The 17,231-nt window shown below is 44.9% G+C and overlaps 1 protein-coding gene across 1 annotated transcript in view; it reads left to right on the top strand.

Moving 5' to 3' along the window:
- LOC308057725 (olfactory receptor 14C36-like) overlaps positions 1-17,231 on the top strand; it is a 123,716-nt gene that overhangs the window by 45,803 nt on the left and 60,682 nt on the right. The gene's annotated exons all lie outside the window — the stretch shown is intronic.

Genomic DNA, 17,231 nt, shown 5'->3' with positions numbered 1-17,231 from the left:
CCGGCGCCGCGCGGGCCGGCCATGACCCCGCCTCCCGGGGCCGCGTGCGCAGCCGGAAGCCCCGCCCCGAGGCGCCACGCCCGTTCTGCGCATGCGCTGCCCCCGGTCGGCGTGGGGCGCGGGCCCTTCGTTTGGCTGGAGCGCTGCTGCCATCTAGCGGACAAAATGGATACTGCAACCGATCTATCGAACACTGCACAGTTTATTACAGGGATGGCATCAAAAATAACAAATGCTGAGAAAGAAAAACAGCTGAGCAGGTTTTTCTGAGTTATGGTGGCTGAATTGGCTGAAAGGAGGAAGCAAAAAGGCCATTTAGCAGACCCGCGGTATCACCAAGTACTCTTACAGAATGAGGCCTTCCCACTTGGCTAGCACTAGCTGGGATAAATACTGGTAACAACTGGTTGCTGTTTCTGTCCCCTAGTCTGCTCCGAGGACTAAGTGATACGTTCCTCCTCTGTGAATATCATTAATGGTATCTGGCTTCGCTTTCCTTTGGTTGTTCCTGTGTTTTTTAAAAATCGTATTTGCGTAGGTGAAAAGGGAAAGATATGATGCTTACTTTTTAGATTAATTGCCATGGCTGAAGTTGAAGAGTCCAGAAAAATGTAAGCTGGCTGAAGAAATGGGTTGACCTCAAAGCTGCGGCTATCTCCAAACAAGAGAAATCCTGTTTCTCCCGATGAGCCAGGATCATTGTTAAATAGCCATCACATTACCACATCGCCAACATATAATGCCTAATGTTATGTGTTTGTATATGTAACAAAATCATACGTGCATTTATTTCTCGTTTGAGAATGCTGCCTATGGAGGGGTTCTCTGCGCTGTAGTTCAGAGACCTGTAACTTGGGCTGAATTTAGACCTGAATACGCCACCTAGAAATGAATCCAGTTTTGATGCAAAAGCAAAGGGGACAGATGTTCTACTTCTTTTAGAAGTTGTTTCAGTGGCTAACTGCCTTCACTTAGATCTCAGTTTCACTGTTTTTTTAAATGTGAACGGTTTTAGTGTTGAGCAATATGTTCTTTACATATGTCTTCTGCATAAATGTCAGTTCCTGTTAAAATCAATTTATAAAATACTACACCAACTAACTTAAGATGATCTCTTACCTTTCAGACAAACTTGAAGGACACCAATTTGAAACTCTTGCATTGTACAACCTGTTTTCCCAAGCTCAACTTTTATGCTCCTTCTCTGTGTTACATACCGTTTTCCAAGAACTTAAGATTCTGAGAACTGAACTAAGCATAATATTCCAGCATCTGTCTCATTAATGACATGAAATAATGTCTCAATTCCTGTTCGTTACTATACCATACATAGATTCAAGGGTGAAGTGACTCCCTTGCGTTATGACATCTCACCAACCTCTCCACCGTTACACCTAAAGCCTCCTCAGCCATCGCTTACCACAGATACAGTTCCCACATACGAGACAATGGGCCCCACTTCATCATCCTGATCGGGTTTTGGAGTACTGCAGTAACGCGCGTTTTGTTTGAATAGGCTTTACCTGACTGCTCGACTCTCACTAACGTTTATTAATGTCAAACATCTCGCAACTTGCAGGTTTGTATCTGTTGCATTCGCTTCCATATAATCAGGAGAACTGCCAACAGAATTCCTTCCTGGCACCTTCCCCGCTGGAGTTGGGCATGGGGCGTGCAAAAGTCAGCGGTTCCCCATCTCAGCCCAGAAAGCAGGTAGAACAACTGTTGTTGTGTCTTTCTGCTGGCTACCGGGGCAGTGTAAGAACTACCAACAGAACTCCTTTCTGGCACCTTCCGCAGTAGAGTTGTGCATGGGGTGTGCCTTGGAACAGTTTGTGCACGGCGCATACAAAAGTCAGCGGTTTATCATCTCAGAAGAGAAAGCAGGTAGCCCGAGCTTTGTCGTATATTTCCTCTGGCTACCAGGGCAGTGTGAGAAATACCTACACAATTTCTTCCTGGCACCTTCCTCGGTAGAGTTGTGTATGAGGTGTGCCTTGGAACAGTTTGACTGCAGCAGAGTCCAAAAGTCAGAGATTCCCATCTCGGTCCAGAAAGCAGCTAGCCCCACCTTTGTGGCGTCTTTCATCTGGCTTCCGGGGCAGTGTAAGAACTACCAACAGAACTCCTTTCTGGCACCTTCCCCGGTGGAGTTGTTATCGATTTGTTAATAAGTTAAGATTGATTGACTTTATTTGATTGATTAATTGATTTATGAAATCATTTTATAAAATTGAAAAATAGAAGGATAAGAAATATTTTTAATGAAACTTATAGTTGCACAGTAAAAGTTGTTATGAGATCTTCTGTACGTCCTGTACCAAGGCTAGAAGAAGGGGCTGGAACCATTGTTAAAACTTAGGTAATAACTCTAGGGTTGAAAGGTTCCTTTGTATTTGACCAGTCTTCTGTACGCAGAGGTGTATTGAAATGTCAGAATATGAGATGAATGGGAACTGGGGAGAGTCGACTGGAACAGCTTGTAGGTGCCTGCCAAGAAACCGTGAACTTTAGTAAAAGGTAATTCCGGCAGGGGCAGATCGCGACCACCGACTCATATACCACCTACCCAAATCGTACCCTAGACCCATTTCTAGACCTTTCTAAGCTTTACTGCGCAGAATCGGATATAGGAGGAGAGTATGTAAATGATTTACGGGAAATGTTATGATTATGCATAAATAATTAATGAATATGCATGAATAAGTTCTCTATATGGAATCTGATTTTGGGACCTGGTGTGCGTTGATCGTGAGAGGACTCGCTCACGCACCCGGCCGTCAATAAAGAAGTGTCTGCTTATCTACATCACATTGGTGTCGATAAGTTCTTCATTCCGAGATTTCGGTAACAGTTTTGGCGACCCAGATGGGACCTCCCTGAAGGAGACCGGAGGAGTCGGGGACCTGATCGGTTCCAGCCAGCACCGAGGATTTCTCGGGGACACCCATCGATCCCCGATCCGTAAGGCTCTTCGTGACGTTCCCTGGATTTTTGGGTAAGACACTTCTTTTTTTTAATTGTAGTAAGTAAGTGCACTAGAGGAAGTGGGTAGGAGTCCCACTATAATAAGTGTATGGCAAGGAGTGGGATGGAGTCCCACCAGTGGGTTGGAGTGCCACTGAGTAAGTCTACCTGTCAGACGCGGTGAAAGAGCTGCGCAGGGTAGGACTAGGAGTCTGCCCATAAGACATAAGCGAAAGCTATTGCAGGGTTGGACTAAAAGGATCCTTGTGGAAGTGGAAGCCTAGGCGTCTGCCCGTAAGACATAAGCGAAAGCTATTGCAGGGTTGGACAAAAGTGGAGACAAGAGAAACTATATGCTATAGTGTTCTCTAAGGTAGTGCCTCTAACAAAAACTTAGAAGAAGTTTTTGTGTTTGTGGTTTTGTGTTTGTGTATTAAGAAGAAAATTAAGAGGTATAATATTGTGTTATATGTTTGTTTAAAGTAACTGTGGGAAAGTGTGAGCGTGGCTGTAAGGGTGAGATGTATAATTGAGAACGAAAGCGAGTGGGAGTGTGGATCCGCGGATCGGAGTGACAGAGTTGAATAATTGTGTATTGTATTGTGAGTAATTACACCATGGCAACTAAGTTAACTCGGTTGTTTAAAAGTAAAAGCATGGGTAATCTTGCTGTAAATGACAAAATCCCGAAAAATTCTTTGTTGGGATGTTTATTGGCACATTGGGGAAATTTACAGGATGATCTGCAAAAGAGCCAGGTGATTGAGTATTGTAATAATTTGAGTATTGTAATAATTGGTGGCCTTTGTATATATTGGATGATCAGGAAAAGTGGCCCACGAATGGGACACTGAATTATAACACTATTTTGCAGTTAATGCTGTATTGTAAAAGAGAAGGGAAATGAATAAAATGCCAAATGTGGATTTGTTCTTTTATGTAAGACAAAGAAAGGATTGGCAGGATGAATGTAAGCTAACTATTAGAGATAATTTGGTAATGGCTATAGCTTCTGATAATAAGAAAGTGGAAAAAAATGTTGTTTAAATTGTGAGGTTGGGAGTGGATACAGGAGCGACATTTTCCTATTAAATACCTGTAAAGGAAAAACTGGAACAAAAACAGGCCATTCCTGCAACCCCTGGATTTGAAATTTGGAAATAAGATAATTACACATGAATTTTTGTATGTACCAGAATGTCCGATACCCTTCTTAGGAAGAGATTTGTTATCCAAATTAAATGCACAGATTGTTTTTGATGAAGGAGAACTTTTCTTGAAAATACCTGAGTCAAAAACGGGAGAAATCCTGATGATATAAGAAAAAGTAAAGGAACAAGAAATTCCACCGGAGATGGATTTGGCAGTGATCCCTACTGTATGGGAAACAAATATTCCTGGTAAATCGAAACTAGCGGAACCTGTTAAAATAGATTTGAAGGAAGGCGCAGGAACAGTGAGAATTAAACAGTATCCAATCAAACCAGAAGTGAGACAGGAATTGAAGAAATTGATTGATAAATTTTTGGAGTATAAAATTTTGGAAGAATGTGAATCTGAGTATAATACTCCTATCTTACCAGTCAGAAAACCTTCGGGTGAATATAGACTGGTACAAGACTTGAGAGCAGTAAATCAAATAGTTAAGGATATTTATCCTGTAGTAGCAAACCCTTATACACTGTTAACAGCATTGAGGGAGAATTATCAGTGGTTTACAGTGCTTGATTTAAAAGATGCTTTGAAAGGAGAAAACTGTTTGCTTTTGAATGGGAAAATCCTCAAACTGGGTGAAAGATGCAGTTGACATGGACTAGATTACCCCAAGGATTGAAAAACAGTCCAACTATTTTTGGAAATCAATTAGCAAAGGAACTTGAAATCTGGAAACAGGATAAATCAAGACCTGGGCATTTACTTTTACAATATGTGGATGATATATTGATTGCTACAGAAGAAAGATTTATTTGTATACAGGTGACTATTGACCTTTTTAATTTCCTGGGTCTAAATGGGTATAAGGTATCCAGGAAGAAAGCCCAAATAGCCTGCCAGACTGTGATATATCTGGGCTTTGAGATTTCAAAAGGACAATGGAAATTAGGAAAAAATCGCACAGAAGCTATTTGTGGTATACCTGAGCCAAGAAATATTCATGAACTCAGAGCATTTTTGGGAATGACTGGGTGTTGTCGCCTTTGGATCATGAACTATGGGCTAATAGCTAAACCGCTGTACGAGGCCCAAAAGAACTCTCCCTTTGTATGGGACCCACAACAGCAAAAGGCTTTTGTAGAGTTGAAACGTGCCTTAACTTCTACACCTGCCTTGGGACTGCCGGATCTAACCCAAGATTTCCAGCTGTTTGTACATGAAAGACAACACCTTGCACTGGGCGTGTTAACCCAGAGGATAGGAAGCTGGAAACGACCAGTCGGATATTTCTCTAAACAACTGGACACAGTGAGTAAAGGGTGGCCAAACTGCCTTCGAGCAGTGGCCGCAACAGTGATGCTCATACAAGAAGCTCGGAAATTGACTTTGGGAAGAACAATAACAGTCTATGTTCCACACATGGTGATAACTGTCCTAGAACAGAAGGGGGGACACTGGCTGTCCCCCAGCCGAATGATGAAATACCAGGTGGTATTGACTGAACAGGATGATGTGATTCTAAAGACAACTAACCTGGTAAATCCTGCAGTGTTTTTAAGTTCCATACAGGAAGAAGGACGACTGGAACATGATTGCTTGGCTACCATCGAGTATGTTTATTCCAGTCGTGAAGATCTGAAGGATGTGCCGTTGGAGTGACCAGACTGGGAACTGTATACTGATGGAAGCAGCTTTATGGAAGAAGGAGTCCGATACGCCGGATATGTGGTAACAACAGAGACTACAGTTATAGAAGCAGGAGCATCGGCGAGTACCACATCAGCCCAAAAGACGGAACTCATCGCTTTAATTCGAGCCTTAGAGATAAGCAAAGACAAGAGACTAAATATCTGGACCGATTCAAAATATGCCTTTGGGGTAGTGCATGTCCATGGAGCTTTGTGGAAAGAGAGGGGGTTATTGTCCTCTCAAGGATCAAACATTAAGCATCAAACAGAAGTTTTACAATTATTGCAAGCAGTTCGAAAACCAGATCAAGTAGCAATCATGCACTGTAAAGCACATCAAATTGGAGATACAAAAATAATAATTGGAAATAATTTAGCTGATAAAACAGCAAAGAAGGTAGCAAAGAGACAAACATCGCAAATGGCAATAATTCCTTCTAAAACAGTAACCCTTCCTAGGGAAAAACCGAGATATTTAGAGGAAGATGACAAATTGGGTCAGTTATTAAATGCTAAGAAAAACTTAGCTGGATGGTGGATAACTCCTAATGGTAGTAATGGTAGTAATTCCCCCTCTTTTAATGAGAGAGATAATTCAAGTAAAACACCAAGAATGTCACTGGGGGGCAGAAGCCTTAGTAACATCTTTACGAAAACAAGTAATATCAGTTAAGATGTTGGGAATAGCTAAAATGGTAACTGCAAAGTGTGAAGTATGTTTGAAAAATAATCCAGTGATTAAGAAAAAGGTTCAAATGGGTAGACTGAAATCTGGTACAGAACCTGGAGATTATTGGCAAGTAGATTTTTCAGAGTTGCCTAGATACAATGGGTACCGGTACATCCTGGTAAGGGTTGATACTTGTACAGGATGGCCAGAAGCCCTTCCCTGTCGCACCACACAAGCAAAAAGAGGTTGTGAAGTGGTTATTACAAGAAATAATTCCGAGATTTGGAGTTCCTATTGGAATTTCCTCTGACAGAGGTCCACACTTTGTGGCTGAAGTAGTCCAAAGTGTTAGCAAAGTATTGGGTATTAATTGGGATTTACATGCATCTTGGAGACCACAATCTAGTGGGAAAGTGGAAAGGATGAATCAAACTTTGAAATGACAAATAAGTAAAATTTGTCAAGAAACCAGTCTAAAGTGGCCTCAGGCGCTTCCATTGGCATTATTATGAATCAGGGTACAGCCAAAGAGTGGAACCTCAGTCAGTCCTTATGAATTATTATATGGAAAAACATATGAGTCTCCAGAACCAAATCTAAACATACATGTGAAAGGAAAACAAGATGTGTATAACTATTTGCTTTTTCTAAGGAAAACTTTGGCTGCAATTTGGAGTGCAGTAATTTGGAATAGACCTTTATTCCAGGAAAATTTAGTGCATGACTTCCAACCAGGAGGCTATGTCTATGTGAAGACCTGGACCTCTGAACCTTTGCAGGAGCACTGGAGAGGACCTTTTCAGATACTGCTAACCACTTTTACAGCTATCAAAATTGCAGAATCGGATGCTTGGATACATTATATTCGAGTGAAGAAAGCACCGTGAAGAAAGCATCTACTCTGTGGAAGATTGCTAATCGTGACCCAGAGACTTAAAAATTGACTTTGAAACATGTTTATTTTTTTTATATCATGTTATGATTGGGTTTTGGACTTTTTTTTTTGGTTGGTAATGTTGGTGGGATCATGGGATGGCTTGGTGGACAGGAACAAAAGACAAATAGAAACAGAACAAGTGACTGACATTTTCAAACAAATGGCTGAGGAAAATTTGTTGGTAGGATTGATTCAAGAATTTGCCAATTTATAAAATGTCACACAGATCACTGCTTGTTTGCCAATACTGAGGGCAGTAGGTGAATCTATTCCATGGGGAATCTTAACCATGAACTTGACCAAATTGGAATATGGAAATGTGACTGTGGATTGTAAACAAGAACCTAGAGAAACTTGGGAATTGCAAAAAGTTAAAGTTGGAGAAGAATCACCAGTATATTCAACTATGTGGGAATGTAAAGGATGATTTGTAGCTAAACCAGGATTAGAGGGAGATGTAGGGAACAAAGGATGGTGTTATTATCCTAAAATGGCTACAACAAACATCAGTGTATGGGTAACCGAGACAAAATGTGAGAAAAAGAATCGAACCCTACAGGAAAAGGAAATAGTTTGGGATTCAGTTTGGTCTATGACCTTATATTCCCATTTTCAGTATATGGCAGAAACTCCTTGGTGTTTTACCTGGGATGGAAAAGTTTTTTCAGTATTACCCTGGGTCAACGATAGGTCAACTTCATTGGGAGAAAAGGAAAATAAAGTAGTGCCATGGTGGAAATGTGAAAAAGTGTATGATTGTAGTAATGTAGATTTAGTAATCTAAAGAATTCCTCCTTAGGACACTGTTATAAAATATGGTTGTTTTTGTCGAGGTCTTAAGAACACTCTCAATTTAACCAGCACTTTTATAGTTAGGAAAGGAACTTTGTTTAGTTGTAGTAAAAATACTATTTGAAGTCCAGGACATTTAATTTGGGCATTGAATGATGGAACCTGGACAACTCATCTACCATTAGATGGTAAAGTGAAATAAATTACCTTAGGCATGCCAACATTGTGTCCGATTTGGAAAAATTACCATTTAGAGGATCCCTAGAGAATTTAGAACTAAAACGAACAAAGAGATCCGAGACAAATGATGATATTTGGAATGAACCATCTACAGGAGTGAAAATTGGTTGGGCACTTGAATCACTTTTAAATCCTATAGCATCATATAGGAACAGAGCATGGCTTTATAAGTTAACTGGTCAAGTGGAAAAAATTAGCAAACATTAACAAAAAGGGGTTTAAGGAATTGAATATATAATTATAGGCAACCTCCAGAATGACTTTACAAATAGAATGGCACTAGATATGCTCCTACTTAAAGAACATGGAGTGTGTGGGTATCTCAAGGATAAATTGGACCACTGTTGTATCCACATTCCAAATGTCACTCAGGATGTGGAACATGATCTAGACCTATTAGGAAAAACTGAAAAAGAAACTGAAGCAATTCAAAAGGATATGTTAAAAGATTGGCTTGGGAAAATTTTTAGCAAACTGAGATGGAATTTGAGCTCTTGGATACAATCTGTAATTAAAACTTTGTTTCTGATACTACTTGTCTTTTGATGAGCATGCTAGTATATGCATGTCTGAAGAAAGTTTACCAATAGAATTGCAGTGAATCGTATGATTATAAGAGAAGTACCAACTATTTCACCAAGATATGATCCATCACCAAAATATGTTGAAACAAAAGATATATAAATAGTGTGAAAGTATTGAAATAATGATTTTCAACACTTTCAAAGGGGAGAAATGTTGTCGATTTGTTAAACAGTTGAGATCAATTGATTTTATTGGTTTGATTATTTGATTTTATAGAGTTATTTTATAGAATAGAAATATAGGAGGATAAAAATATATGTTGAAGAAAGTTATGATTATTTAGTAAAAGTAGTTGTGAGACCCTTTGTACATTTTGTACTAAGGCCAGAAGAATGGGTTGGAATCATTGTTGAAGCTTAAGTAATAATTTAGGGTTTGAAAGGTTTCTTTGTATCTAACTAGTCTTTTGTATATAGAAAGTATATTGAGATGTCAGAATGTAGGATTAATGGGAACTGGGGAGAGTCGACTGGAACAGCTTGTAGTTACCTGCCAAGAAACCGTGAACTTTAGTAAAAGGTAATTCCGGCAGGGGCAGATCGCGACCACCGACTCATATACCACCTACCCAAATCGTACCCCAGACCCATTTCTGGACCTTTCTAAGCTTTATTGCGCAGAATCGGATATGGGAGGAGAATATGTTAATGATTTTGGGGAAATGTTATGATTATGCATGAATAATTAATGAATATGTATGAATAAGTTCTATATATGGAATCTGATTTTGGGACCTGGCGTGCGTTGATCGTGAGAGGACTCACTCACGCACCCAGCCATCAATAAAGAAGTGTCTGCTTATCTACATCACATTGGTGTCGATAAGTTCTTCATTCCGAGATTGCGGTAACACCATGGTTACTTTAAATAATTTAATTCTTCTTCTAAATGCTTTACCAAAACACATAACAAATTCTCCCCCTATGAGTGCTCTGCCAGTGCACGCTATGAGCTTGGCAACTTGATTGCTTGCTCAAAGTGATGATATATTGAGCTGCTTTTGCTTCACAAAAGTATTTTCCTGAGTTGTCAGTCCATGTTTCAGTCTTAGTATTTTATCTTTTCTCACTTGTCCGACCAAAGAATCATATTTATCTTTATGTTGAGTTTCGTAGTGACAATGCAAATTGTATTCCTTGAAGGCAGACACTGAATTCTGGCATATCAGACAAACAGCTCTTTCTTTGTACTCCGTGAAGAAATAATCAGAAGTCCACTTTTCTTGGGACAACCCGCATTCGGAGTCAATTTTTCTTTTTTTTTTTGACATGATGGTGCGTGCGCTTCCCACTGGTGCTGGCTTGCTTGTCCTGCCCGGGAGCTGGAGGGAGGGAGGGAGGGAGAGACGGGGCAGCCGCCCCCCTCGCTGATGCCACCACCCCCCTCCTCAGCCCGGCCGCGCAGTCCGGACAGTGTGGCCAGAAGGGACTGAAGGGACTTTGCTGCGCTGGGGCTCTGGCGACTCGCCCGAGTTGGCTGGACCTTGCAGTGCAGAGGCTGCCGACTGAGCTTGCCCGGCAGAGGAGATGCCCACACCTCTCGCCCGCTGCGCACGGCAGAGGAGGAGGAGGAGGAGGAGAAGGAAAGGAAAAAGCTCCTTTCTTGAAACTGGAATGGCAGAAGGTGCCATAGTGTTTTAACGTATGTGGACAAAATTATTCTTTAGAGAGCCTCAGTTTACTTTTAATGACTCAAGAGCCCAAAGCCAGAGTATGCGGTACATTTGTAGTTTATCAGTTGAGCTTTTACTCCCAGTTCGTTTGGGGCACAAGGCTAAAGTGCATCTGATACCATCAGTACATGCCATTTAGCCCATAACAATCATCCAGAAAGCATCAAGTAACCTCTCTGTTACTTTCTGGCCAAAGTGCTTATCCACAATGCAAAGTCAAACAGCTTAGCTTGAAACAAGAAAAAGCCGAGAGAGGGTTTACACAGCTGTCACCTAAAGGTTCCCAGCTGAGAGGCACGTCTACAAGTGCTTTCATTTCTCAAGTCTCAGCTAAACTCCTGGCTTGCTCTGGCATGATCTGAAGAGCCCGAGACTGAGCGGCCATGGTGCTGGAGCAACACCCACTGGTTTCCCGCTGCTGCCCTGCCAGCCTTGCAGCATGAACAAGGCAAGGTGATGCGGAGTGTCTCTGAGGAGCTCTCGCTAACATAGTCCCAAGGCCTTAAGGTGGCTGTGTAGACAGAGAGGAATAACGAGGAGCGGCTGGCATACAATGCCCGTCTGCCTCTGCAGTCAGCTAAATAGTTAATTGCATCCTTGGCTTTGTTTTACACAATTCACTATTGTGCCTGGAGGCTCCTGCATCTCTGCTGTACATCTCCACTGAGGACCCAGAGATGGAGACCTGAACTTCTGCTTTGCCTAACAGCTAAATTATACTTTGTATAGAAAACTGATCACATGGTACCTTTGGTGTCATGTTGTATAGATCTGTGACCCAATGAATTCAGAGTTGCTCTCCAAAGCTCTGAAGTCTACCAGTCTTACGGTTACAGAGTCCCCTACAGGGATGCACACACTCCAGCTGGGTTCTCCACTCTCTCCTGAACTATGAGCGAGGAGGAGGAGGAACTGAGTGTAGGGCTTTTCATTTCTTCCCCTTTCATGCAGCACAAGACACTCCAGAAGCAGCCATGGCCCTCACGGAGCCTCCTGGCCAAAAGACTTCAATCTTGAGGGCAAAGGCTGAAGAGTGCATGAAAGTGAGAGAGATGCAGGGGCAAGCACTTGTCCCACCTTGTAACATCACTTGTTGGCATCTTCTCATCTGACCCCAGGCTGCAAAGGGTTGCAACTCCGCTTGTAAATTACTGGGTACCATTACAGCGGTATTATCAAGCAAGGAACAACATTAGAGTAGCAAAAAAGACACGGCTTTGCCCTCGGCTGGGGAGGCACACTGGGACAGCCTCCAGCGCCAGACCATTTTTAGCAAAACAATCACAAATACAATTAACTTCTTAGCTGACTTGTCTACAAAGAGGGAAAGGCTCCATACGATAAGCAGCACTCACTATTACTCTGCTGCAGAATTTAGTTCTTCCAGAAGTAATACACTCTGTTTTGCCAGCATCTAACAGCAAACCATGTAACACGAAGATGCGGAGTTAAGGTTCCTGTAAATGCACTGGTTTTGTTTCCTGGCTTTTGTGCTTCCCAGGGCTGTCCTTTGTTGTGCAGCTCTGATATTTTCCAATGTTTTTATATTTGGATATAGTAATTGCTAACACAGAGCCTAAGGCTAGCAATCATAGCATCTATTTACAACATGCACACTGGCTGTGTGCACCTGTTCCACCAGCCTCCCATTTGCTTCAAACATGTCAGTCTCCCTGAGGACACGTTCAATGAGAAACCACCCCCTACCCTGCAAAGCCCTGCTTTACTTGCTGCCAAGCCTCCTGCATCCCCCGGACAGATTACTTTTGGAAGGCTGACCAGGGAATATTTACCAGCTATTGAATCAACAAAGTTCAGCGATATGCCAACATTTCATGCTGTTACCTAAAGGGTGTCAGAACTCTCAGAACTCCATCAAAATAGAAGTGGTTTGCACTTTGGTATTAAGTTATGTCCAGGCCTGAACACCTCATTGGGAGCTGGGCCACACAGCAGGCTCCTCTGGGGAAAGATATCTTTTCTAAGCAGCCGTTATGCAAGTACCAATCCGTGAAAAAAATTTGAAACTCAAAGAGAGAGAACCTTGATTTGACATAGTGCTCTTGCTGCACGTTCCGTAGAAGGAAAGTCACCCACATCTCTAGAGCTAACGGAAAGTAGGAAAGAAGCACCAAGTGCCAGGTTCTGCGTGTGGGCTGGGGCAATACCAAGCACAAGCACAGGCTGGGCAGAGAATGGATGGAGATGGAGAGCAGCCCTGAGGAGAAGGACTGTGGGGTGTTGGTGGATGAGAAGCTCAACTTGGCCCATCCCAGAAAAGCCCAGGGCCGGGGCGGGTGGAAACTGGGCTGTAAATCCTGGGCCAAAGTTATTTCCTGCAGCTTAAGAAAACTGCGTGGGTCTGGTGATGTCTGGTCACGGTCCTTAAAAAAACCCCCACCCACCCACCCCCCGTCGGTATTTCTAATAACAAAGGGTTAAAAGCCAGCAGGCAGCCCCGCGGCGCGCAGGCAGCAGGCAGGCAGGTGCGAGCGGAGCCCAGAGCCCCCGGCAGCATCAAGGGCAGCACCGCCGCAGGCAGCGCTGCGGGGCCGGCGCGGCGGAGCGGAGCGGAGCGGAGCGGAGCGGAGTGTCCGCAGCAGCGCGAGCCCCGCGCACCTGCCCCCGCGGGGCGCCCCCCCCCTCGCTGCCGCGGGCGCCAGGCGCCGGGAGCGGGCGGGCAGCGGCGCCGGGCACATGGGCAGCGCGGCAGCGGAGCCCAGCGCCGCCGGCCCCCCGCGGGCGGGCAGCCCCCGCCGCCCCGCCCCGGCACAAGCGCGGCGAAGCCCCCCGGCCCGACCCCCGGCGCGGGGGGGCTGCGGCCGCTCCTCCCCCGGGCCGGCACCGCGGGCTCCCCCACCCGCCCCGCCGCCCGCCTGCAGCCGGGCGGGGGCGCCGGGGCGCGGGGGGGCAGCGCCGGGGCGCGGGGGGGCAGCGCCGGGGCGCGGGGCCCGATCCCGCCGCTGCCGCGCCCGAGGCGCTGCCGCCGGGAGCTTCGGGCTCAGGCTGATGCCAGGGGCCCGGAACTCGGCGGCGGCTCCGCGCTGGCAGCGCTGCCCGGTGCGTAACGCTGCAGGTCAGACCTGAACCGCGGCGTGGGGCCGCAGCCGGGAAGCGGCGTGCGCGGAAACCCCGCAAAGCCTCCGCAGCCGCGCAGAAAGCGCGCACGGGCCGGCGCGGCGCTGGGAGCCGCCGCCGCTGCCGCGGCTCCCGGAGAAGGGCCAGGGCCCGGGGCGGCTCGTTGCCGCGCAGCCAGGCTCGCCCCTGCAGCCGCCCCGCAGGAACTGGGACATGGCGCAGAGGAAGAGCGGGCCGCCGGCTTGGAAACTGCTCCGCCGGGCAGCGGCCGCTGGGGGATACACGTGTCAGCAAGAACCGCTGGAACAGGAAGCAGCTGTTTCTTCCAGCTGTGACCAGCTGACCCTTGGTCATCGAGAACAGGGAGAGAACACCAATGCGACACCCACTGCCGTGCCAAAGCTTCATTTATTGCAACACTGCTACGAGTCTGACAAGGGAATCCAGCTGGCAGCTGCTGCACATCTGTCACCTCCAGAAAGCACCCCCGCTTCCAAGGTGCGTCCACCAGCAGACGGAGATCTAGGAAGAAAAGGGAGTGCTGAGTACACAGCAGTGCTCCGGTATGTTTCCCTTGGCAGCATTCAGAGCAACTGCATTTCTATCAGGCACTATAAAATACGCTTTCAAAGGCAGACTAGAACCTGATCACCTGAGGCCTACTGTTTAAAGAAATAGGAATTCTTCCAATTTTTCAAAAATTTAAATATAAAAACCCAACAAAACAGATGATAAGAAAAGTGCTCCCATTCCTCAGTATGTATTATTTAGACGTGCCTTCGCTACCATGGATACCAAAAGCCAAACATTAATTACTATAAACCCCTGGCAGTATCTACAGAAAGGCCTGACCTGCTTGTGCCATATCCCTTTGTTTACCCAGAAAAGGCACAATTGCCTCAAAGCACACCACAGCCAGCGCCAGGATCCCAGAGAAAACTCGTGGCGTCACAGAGAGGACGAACAAGAGGCTCCTTTTTTGACAATTACCTCGATCCACAGCAAAACAGAGATACTTCCCACGTATGGCCAGATCTTGCAGGTCAAGAAAGCAAACAAGTACCCCGATAAAGTCACAACAGCGCTACCACTGCAAACATCACCCACAAGAAATTTAACCTCTAAACAGACACATTCACATCTTCCAGCCTCTGTTCGTTCTCTGTACTACGGAGTTCCTGCCCAATAGGCACCACTTTTGCACTTTCTGACAGCTGCCTCCTGCCAAAGCAGACTCTGTTGGGAACACATCTTGAAAACACATAGGGATGGAGAAATGAGGGGGCTTGTAACAATGCACCTCTAAATTATGTCAAGTTAAGACACAGGGTATAACATCCACTCATCCCAAAGAGCAGACTGCCAGGACAGGCAATTTGAAATGCCTTCAATGAATATATAATGACGTCAAGGTAATGGCAACTGAGCTGGAGCAAGCAGCTGCCGCTTGGACCCCCGAGAGCAACTTCGCTTTGGGCTTCGCACAGATGTTCAAGAGTTCAGGGCCAGGCCTGTCCCCACATTAACTCTTAACACCTTTGTAGGAAGAGAGCTCACTGTGACCTGCTAGAAAAACTAAATGAACAGTAACAATATTTTTGGCTGGAAAGTGCAGGAAACAGTTCAAGGGAACAGATGATAGCATGGGAGACCTTGCCTGAATGAAGATTTGCCCTTAGCAATTGCACCTAGAAATCTACTTACCTTGGAGAGAATGAGAGAGAACGCACAGTGACACAACTGTACCGGCATGGGAGTGGGTGGTAAACGTCTAGGGCACCTTGCAGCATGATAGTGATGGATTCACCTGAGACAGCAGCATCTCAGTATTATGTCTGCATTCTTGCAGGAAAAAAAAAGAAAAAAAGTCAGAGAAAATCATCAGATTATTTGAAGGACTAGACAACTCACAGAAAATATATGGTCAGCCATTGAGAAAGAAAGTTTTTTTCCTTAATGTCTTAGCATCAGCTTAAATGCTTCAATCCAGAAGTAACAAATTCCCCCTGCTCCATTCTGAGATGCCTATTTCCAGAAAGATGGGCTGCAAACAAAAATTCCTCCCATCAGAATCTGGTCCTTCTCCCGTGCTCTTTTAGAAGAGGAAGCACAAGCCGCAGGTATTAGGTCCAGTACAGCTGTGTTCACTAGCTGAGTGTACCTGTGGAGCACAATACAGAGGAGATGGGGAAGGAGACTCAAAAGTATTCACAGAGTTCCTCTCAATTGTATGTGAAGTCCAAAAGGACTCCTGTTGCAAGTGTGTATGCTGCCAACAAAAATGGACAGATTTATTTGAAAACTCCCATTTTAACAGACGAGCTCAGCTAGAAAGTAGTGGGAAAAGCAGATGCATCATCAGCACCTTCAAATCTATGTCCTAAGAGCGAGCTTGGGGCTGAAAAAAAGCAGCCCCTGAAAGGAGAACTATTTCTTGCACTTCCGTGTGATAAACACGGCAGGAGCTAGAGCACCATACCCATCGCCTCTCAAGAAAAAGAGGGGGAAGGGAACAGATGACACAGCCTGTAATCATTTGCAATGATGTGTCTTAGTGCTGAGTTAAGTTCTGCACCCTCTGCAGCAGACTCTGGCTCCTGGGAGGACTCAGAAGTAGTTGAAGGGGAGGGTTCTTCACCCACTGTGTAGTTAACCTGCATTAATGACATTAACTTATAAAAACCACAGTGGATGCTAAATGTTTGCACAGCTTCAAAAAGGGACTCTAAAAATCAATTGAAGAAAAGGTTACTGAGGCCTTTTCTGCTTAATGGTACAGAAATGCCAAAGACACTGTTGGAGACAGGACAACGAACTAGAGACACCTTTCATCTTGATTCTGCTGGGCAGAATGTTCTTAAAACTGGTAAACGAGAATTTAGCTGAGAAGGTTGGTTAAATACATTGGGTTTCCATTTGAAGGAAGCAGATAACCTATTTCAGTGATTTATGGTGCTGCAGAGATGGGCTGGCAGCTATGGAGGGAAACCCTGGGGACGGTGTTTTAGTGAAAGGACGCTCGTCTTTTCTTGCTACAGAACAGCTGTGAAATGCAAAGAAGTCCAGTCCAGCTCTTTGGAGGGAAGCAATGCCTTCTCCACAAAGGCGGGTTTGATTCTTGGTGCGTTTTTACAGATTAACACCTTGGGTTGGGCTCAGAGCTGCTCCCAGTCACTGAAGTGACCCTTCCTTCCCCCTTCATTATGTACCACGTTATATTGGCTCTCGCCGTGTGGCATCTAGAACTCGGTGTCACCCCGTAACAAAGAAAAGTGAACCTGTCAACAGCCTACTGAAACAGATGGAGCAAAAGCCTTTTCCACAGCAGGGTATATGTATCAAGGTGCAGACTCAGAAAACTTGCAAAGGAGTGCCCAAAGGAAAACAGGAAAACAGACAGGACTCCATCACACTCAGAGGGTAAGTTGCCAAGAAACACCTGGAAAT

Source organism: Falco punctatus (genome assembly GCF_963210335.1).
Source record: "Falco punctatus genome assembly, contig: scaffold_29, whole genome shotgun sequence".
Classification (NCBI taxonomy): Eukaryota; Metazoa; Chordata; class Aves; order Falconiformes; family Falconidae; genus Falco; species Falco punctatus.
The sequence above is the reverse complement of the archived record's forward strand: the minus strand, read 5'-3'. Positions and strand labels throughout refer to the sequence as shown.